We start from the raw sequence: 8,082 nt of genomic DNA on the forward strand, positions 1-8,082 counted from the left end.
TGAAGATAAATTCTAGTTGCAAGTTAGGGAAAAATTCTTAACAATAAGAGCAGTTCGGTAGTAGAACCAATTACCCAAGAAAGCAGTGTATTCTCCTTCACTAAATGTGTGGAGACAGTAAAAAGAGTATAACTTGTTCAAGGTTGCATTAATTTGGATTTCTGCATGGATCAGAGAGATGAACTGAAAGAATCCTTCAAAGAGGCCTTAGGTACACTGAGATTCATCCTTCATCCCCATGATTAAAAATCAAATTATTTTTAAGATAAGACAAGGCTGTTTAGAAACTGTCATTGCCATCCCTCATACCCAAATTTAGAGCCGCCCTAGATGTGATACAAAAACAACCAAGCAGTAATAGTATTTTGCTATCACACCACTAAGTTACTACCTGAAGTTGTTCTTGCAACCACTCTTTATAAACACTGCTCTAAAATCAAAGAATACCAACTCCTACTGACAACTATATAAATCCTCCTATATAATAAGCTACTTGATCAAGAAGAAACCCATGTATGCACAATTCTCTTTTGCGTAAGCAACAAGTCACACCATCATGATGAAGAAAGCTTAAACAAAAATGTCTGATAGTCAGAATAAGCATGTAGACCAGGGATATCGAAACTGGGCCGTTTTAAGACCTGTGGACTTCAATTCCCAGAATTCCTCAGCTGGCATAGTTGGTTTTTTTTTTTACCCAAAACTGAAAGTAAAACTAATGTAAGTTCCTTTAATATATTTAGAAATTTATACAAAATGTTAACATAGTCATGCTAACTTGACCTTTAGCACTAAAATCCCAATACTGGAATATAGCCTTTATAGATTATATAACTTTTGCTTTATTTAGAGAGTGAATGCAGTTAAGCCATTTTCTGGAGAAACTCTCTGCAAATAGTATTTTGAATTCGGACCATCCGTCTAAGTTAAATCCAGATATCTAAAAAAGGAGAAATTTCATCTTTACCAATCACAACAGAAACAGAAGATAAGCAAAGCTCAGTCTGATATTGAGGAAACCTTGCCTATTTTTCTTCTAGAGACATTTGTCTATTCAGGCATTCACACCAAGAATATATTTGTTACAATTTTACTATGACTGAATGATGAAAAATTATTGCATATTATTTATCAGCATCTCCCAATAAATATTCACACCTAACATCTACATGAAGAACATTTACAGGCTGTACAGTAAGTCCAAATAATAAATAAATGTATAAATTTTCTAGCATGCATCATAAGTCCTGCAAGCTGTCATGCATCAATGCCCATGAAATGATTCTAATATCATCTTGCTTACATCTGTTTTGTAGCTTTGTTTCTACCCATCCAACTGTATTAAAACAACCTTATTTCCATTTTGTGTTTACTGTGAACTTGTTCACTGTGTTTTTGCAGCTCTTTTTCTTCCATGCTAGATGAACTGGGCACAAAACATGTAGGTTTGCCATTTTCTCTTTGCCAGCTTCTTTAAATGATTTAAATAAATAACCATGGGCAGTGCACATTTAACTAGAAGAAATAAATCATATTTTTTTCAAACTTACATGAACATAGATTCTATCTATTCAAAGGATCTCTATTCAGGGATTCCTCAGTAAAATTGATCTTGCCTATTTGCTTCGCTCTCTCCCCTTTCTTCTACATGATAATTCTAGTGACTTAGATACAACAATAGTTGTTGATTTTCCTCAGATGTCAGTGGGTAAAAAGCTGGATTATTACTTCAGTCAGATTCTTGATCTAATTGTTCCACATTTATGTTTTCTGAACATCATGAAAACATTATTCACTAAAGCTGTTTTATAAACTCTAATTTGTCTCCTAATAGTGTTTGTTGTATAGTGTCGACTATCTATCAACTAGATAGGAGCTTGAGGATGGCCGCAGAAAATACAAGCCAACCTACTTTTCTTTGAACTAAGGAAATAAATCCTTCTTTCCTTAGTTCAACTAACAATTAAATTGATCTATTGAACTTTTCAAGGTACTACTGCTTTGTGGTTTTCACAAACAGACAACAAAACAAATTCTGCTTGAAACCAGAGACATGCGGGGGTGGGGGGGAACCAAACCCAAGAAGGGTCAGAAAGTCTAGTATCAATATTTAATGCTCCCATCTCCTCCATATGAAGCCCCAGACAAATGAATATCTTTTAGCTTCTCCTTTCCAAATCTAAGTACAGAACCACCATCCTGCTCTTATTCTTACAATATAAGGATCTTGTAGGAAACACTGGCATAATATATGTGATCATTGATCTAAAGCGCACTATACATGTGAAATGTTCCTCTTGATTTAAGAAGAATATTTAACATATATGGAGAGTCAGATGGGGCAACCTGCCATGAGCACAAACCTCCTGCTGGAGTCTCTTGCTTACTCATTCTAGTCGAAAACATATTACAATATTGTTGTGGTTCGCCGGCAGCCAGTGCAGACGGCAGCGGAATCAGACAGTGGGGAAAAATGGGGACCAGTCAGGGAGCCTAGAGAGGACTCAGATGAGGGTCCTGCATCTGATGCAGATATGGGGCCAGGACCATCTGGGAGTGGGGTGCTGCCTCTGGAGCCTTTGGAGTCTGGCAATAGCAAGGCAGAGAGCCCAGGAGAGCCTGTTCCCAATCCACATGTGTGCAGAGCTGCTAGAAGGAGAGAGCAGTCAAAACAAAAGGAGCGACTCGGGAGCAAGGCTGGGAGGTGATTGCTCCTCCCATAAGGTATAAAGGTCAGGCCAAGATGACGAAACCTTAGCTGGAAGCAAAGTAGTTCGATTGGTTCAGAGTCATTATTGAAACTCTTTGTACTTTGCTTGTTGTTTTTGGTACTTCGGTTGGTTTCTTTTCTAGTTCATTTGATACTTCTGTTTTTGGCAGCACTTCACAAAATTGAAAGGTGTGTGCTTATCTCGGGGGACTGTTTGAGATTAATTCCGGCTGGGAATGAAAACAATTCCCAGCGTTGCAATAAAATAAGTTTTGTTTTTAAAATAAGTGTGTGCACAATTATGGTTTAGGAAGCCTGGGTCAGAACAAATATATATAGCGGTGGATCTTAATTTATGTATCAGAATCCAAACCTAAGCCAATAAATAAATGGTCCACAGGATTCCCAATCCATTAATTACAGACCCACATCCTTCACTGCCCATCACAATGCATGCTGAGGAAAAGCTGTAGGTGAGTGGAAGACAAATAGTTGTAGCGTCAGTTCCTAGCTCCAGATAGAGCTAGTAAATATTCTTTCCTGAAACTGCTGAGATCCTCTTCCAAGTCAGTATAATAACACTGAATTAGATGGATCCGATAGTCTGATTCACAATAAGCTATCTATTTATATATCTATGATTCACTCTTCTGGCCTTCTCTCCCTCCATTCCAATCATATTCCTATGGAAGCTAGCAATTTTGCCAACTCTCTGCTCTGGATATAATTAGCTCACTCTTGATGTACTTTCTCAGCAAAACTGCCCGCTCTCTGGAGAGGCTTTCTACCGAATTGATGCATATGTTGCTGCTCTGGGCCCCCATTTGCCAATTAAGTTACTGGAAGGCAGAGGATTTGTGCATAGGTTGTCATTTGGTGAAAGATAGTCAATTATTTCCTTACTCATTTGATTCTTATCCTGCCATATTCCATGGGCTCAAAGTAGCTTCTAGTAATTTTTTTCCTGATCCAAATAGTTGGAATTAAAATATTAATAAAACTGGAATAGATGAAAAATAATGTTATTTAAATAGCATCATTTTACCAAATCTACAAAACTACCTCTTTATGCCTTGTTTGCTGTCTGAAATTTCTTTAACAATACATTTTTAAAATCTACTTGGGCGCGCCAGGCAGGAAATAGGACAAAGTTTTCTATATTTTATGTGATATGAGACAGAATTCCTTGTAGTACAACTTTTTCTTTTTTTTAATGTCACAAACCTCAGCTAGCACAAAACTTAGCAAAGCCATATACTGTATGTATGTATGTATGTATGTATGTATGTATGTATGTATGTATGTATGATATTCAGCTTTGTTCGGGTATTTTCCCACGTCATTATAGTTGTGCTTTTAAAGTTGTAGCAACGTTTCGGCAGAATCTCATCTGCCATCATCAGGCTTCTGTACTGTGTTCATCTGTGAGTCAGACTTTCACAGCTGTTTCTGTTTTAAATTTGGGGCTAGCCTACCGCTGTGCCAGAATGTTTTTTTCTTCATCCTGATTGGTTGGGAGTCTTGGTCTGTGTTTATTGGTCTTGGAGTTTGCTGTGTTCTGCTTGATTGGTATTTCTAATATCTTCTGTCTGTTTTGTAGCTTTTTTTTTGTCTTGATTGGCTGGCAACATTGTGTTCCTGTATTGGAGGCTTTTAGTGTGGCTTGGCTTCAAGTAAACAGATGGCTATCATTTATTAAGAAGCTAGATTTCATCTGGGTGCCTGGTTGGGGTGTGTTTGAGCTGGAGGTATCAGGGGGGATCTGTTTGTGCCCAGGTGTTTGCCTGGCTTGTGGTGTGGAGATTTTTTTGTTTGTGAGTGCAGGCTTCCAACTAATTGACAGTCTGGTGGAGTCATCTCTTCTATTCATGCTTTCAGGTATTTTTTCAATCTCTATGGTTTCTCTGATAATTCTGTAGCTGGGGTTTTCTATAGTGGCTAGGGTTTGGGTGCCATTCAAGTCGATGCTATGACCTGTTGCTTTCATGGGTTGGACTAGTGAGGAAGTGTGTTCCAGCTTTTTTACTGTTTTTTTGTGTTCATCCAGGTGGGTACTTATTCTTCTATTGGTCTGTCCAATGTATGTGGCAGGGCATGATGCACAGGGGACTTCATGTATACCTTGGTTTTCCAGGTCAATTTTATCTTTGGGGTTTCTTAGGATGGCTGCTATTTTTCTGTCTGTTTTGAAGGCAGTCTTGATGTGATGCCTGTGTAGTATCTTGCTGATTTTTTCTGTAGTACCTCTTATGTAGGACAGGACAGCTGTTCCAGAGGTCTGTTCATCTTCTAGGTCTCCATTATGTTTCAGTGTGTTTTTGTGGATCAGGCCAGTGATTTTGCTTTTGTGGAAGCCGTTAGCTGTCAGTACTTTAGTCAGGGTGCATAGTTCAGTCTTTATGTGTGTCTTGTCTGCCAGGCATTTGGTTCTGGCGATTAGTGTTTTGGCCACGGAGTTTATCTGTGCTGGGTGGTGGTGGGATTGGGCACTGAGGTAGCGGTAAGTGTGTGTTTTCTTCTGGTATATGGTGTGTCCTACTGTGCCATCTGTTTTTTTGTAGATTAGTACATGTAGGAATGGTAGTTGTTTGTTTCTTTCCATTTCCATGGCGAATTTGATTTTGGGGTGTGTGCTGTTTAGGTGTGTTAGGAAATTTTTTAGGTTTTCAACTGCTACCTCAATGCCCAATCCCACCACCACCCAGCACAGATAAACTCCATGGCCAAAACACTAATTGCCAGAACCATCTAGCTGCCTGGACAGCTGAGCAGTGCTGCGCGCGGGTGCGCAGCAGTTGGAAAAGTCCTTTTTTCCTGCTTTTTCAACCGTAGCTGTGTCACACAAAGCCGCTACAGTTGAGAAAAGCAGGAAATAAAGGTCACGTAAGAGCCCGGGCGGGCGGATGGGCCAAAACAGCAGCAGAAATAGAACCAGTTCTATGTATGCTCTCTGTCTACTGCTTTTCAGAGCAACCAGTTCTACAGTGGTGGACAGTACCGCTAGAATCCCACCCGTTTATAAATCTTCTGTAACTGCCCAGGAATAGTTTCAGTGCTCATTTATACTCCTAATCCCTTGATTAGCTTGAATTAGCTATGATTGGCAAGGAGCAAAGGAATAAGAGCTAGAACAAATCATCCCATTTCACCAATATCCTCACACCGCAAAACATGAACCTCATCAACATGGTGTATTGGACATTTCATATGGAATTGTAACAATGGCTGCCAGGGAGATGAGCAATTGTATCATCAAGTTATTTGACAGATTGATGACACCAGACTTCCTCCTCTAGATGACATTAAAACCTACACAGCTCAGAAAAGCTCTCTGTGCAGCTACTCAAGGATAAAATTGAAGCAGGAAAGTAAGTCTTCTGCTGCTCTCGCTGCCATTCAGATGGTGAGATTATAAGTCTTCAATTGGCTTCACATCAGGTTGCCCATCACTGGTGTGTACAAACTGTTGTTGCCTTATTTGTTTCTCTGCTTGGAGCTTTATGCAAAACTAGAGAACAGCTTATCCTCCAGAGCATCAGAGGGAGCATTCAGGAGTGATTGGTCCAATGACCCATAATATTTCACATTTCCACAGTAAAACCAAGGACTTGACAGGATCATTAGCTTCAGCATTCAGTGAATTCTAAAAGTCTCTCAAGGAGGATCATTTTAATAGTTTTTTTTTCCACCTGGAAAAGGTAAATGAAGACAATGAAATCAACTTTTATTACAAAATGGCCTTTCCATTGCTGGAATTATTAATAATCCCATTAATATCCAGCAGTGTTTGCCCCCGAGGCAGGCAATTAAGTCAATAGCCCACTTCTCAGGGCCTCAGTATAAATATTAAAATAGACCAGGAACACTTAATCCCAAAATCATGCCTGGGTTCATTCAGGGATGCTATTGGCCAATAAGATGAATAGTGTATTAACACCAGATCTCACCTAACTCTTTAGCCCAGTCAAAGGAGAGTGAAGAAAGCAAAACAGGCTTTCGTGGCAACCTTCTTTGAGATCATCAAAGCAGCCTGGATTCTGAGATCAACTGTGATGAGGAGGAAGAGGTTGGGGACAGGGAGATTCCAGGATGGGGAGAAGAGTTGAAGCTGAACCACACTTGCTTTGCTTTAACCTCTTAGCAATTTCCTTACCTCTTCGGAATGCACTAGTTTTCTCCACTTCGTTTCCCTCCAATCTGTCTTCTACCATTCTTAGGAGATACGTCTAAATCTCTCTTTTTTTTTATAACAGTATTTTACTAATTGGAAAACTGAATGTCCACTCTAACTGTTGAAACCTTTCTGAGAAATGCATTGGTTTTAAATTGTCTAAACGACTGCATGTTTGCCTTTAAATGAGGGTTTGTTACCATTTTATGAATCGTATTTATCACAAAGTTATCAGCTTTGGTGAGCTGAGTCTATTTGGTTGAGAAATGAGTGGAGAAGACCAACATCAATGTCTCCCCTCCCCCACCTAAAGTTCATTCCATAGTTAATACTGAATGCCATTTTTTTTTTTTTTACAAAAATAACTACAGGATCTAGAGCCAGTTTAGTGGAGTTGTTAAAAGACAACAGGCTAGAAACTGGGAGACTGAGTTCTAGAACTGCCTTAGGCACAAAGCTAGACAGGTGATCTTGGGCTTCTCCCTTTCTCAGAGCCTTAGGAAAGAGGCAACCATTTTCAAACTCTTGCTAAGAAAGCTTCAAAGCTTGCCCGGAGAATTTCTAGGAGTCAACACTGGCTCAAAGGCACATATACACAAATCAAGATTTAGAACTGGATTGAGAAATTTTACAGTGACAAAAAAATAACATTTGTGCATTCATACATACATAAAATGTATATATTACATACTATACCATGCACTACACACACGCACACACACACACACACACACACACACACACACACAGGGGGGGGAGGAGGGAGGAGAGGGAGAGAGAAAACTGCAGGGACATTGCACTTATCAGGAGTCAAAAACAGTCAAAGACAGGTGCACACATCCATATAGGAGGTATCATTTCAATAGCAAGCATTTTATTCTGAGTTAGCAATTGTTCCCATGGTCTTCTCTTGCCCAAGGTCTCAGATGACCTGCTTAGTGCTCATTGGAGGACATCTGTGCCTCCATCTGATCAAAGTGAGCCTGCGGGAAGCAAGCATTTTCCTGTGTGAGGTGGCATAAACCCTCCTTTGCTCAAATATTCTGATCAGCACACAAGAGGAGTCTGCAGGGATCTTGGGGCTCTGGGGCAACTTTTCTTTTGACTGCAAGAGAGAATAGAGCCTCATCCATCCTCATCCAACCTCAAGGAAGATATTTCCAGTCTGACCTCCCTTTCAGGAACGTTTTGCACCTCCCAC

The sequence above is a fragment of the Pseudonaja textilis genome, chromosome 1 (assembly GCF_049901715.1).
Source record: "Pseudonaja textilis isolate UNSWEBS1 chromosome 1, rPseTex1.2, whole genome shotgun sequence".
NCBI classification, from domain to species: domain Eukaryota; kingdom Metazoa; phylum Chordata; class Lepidosauria; order Squamata; family Elapidae; genus Pseudonaja; species Pseudonaja textilis.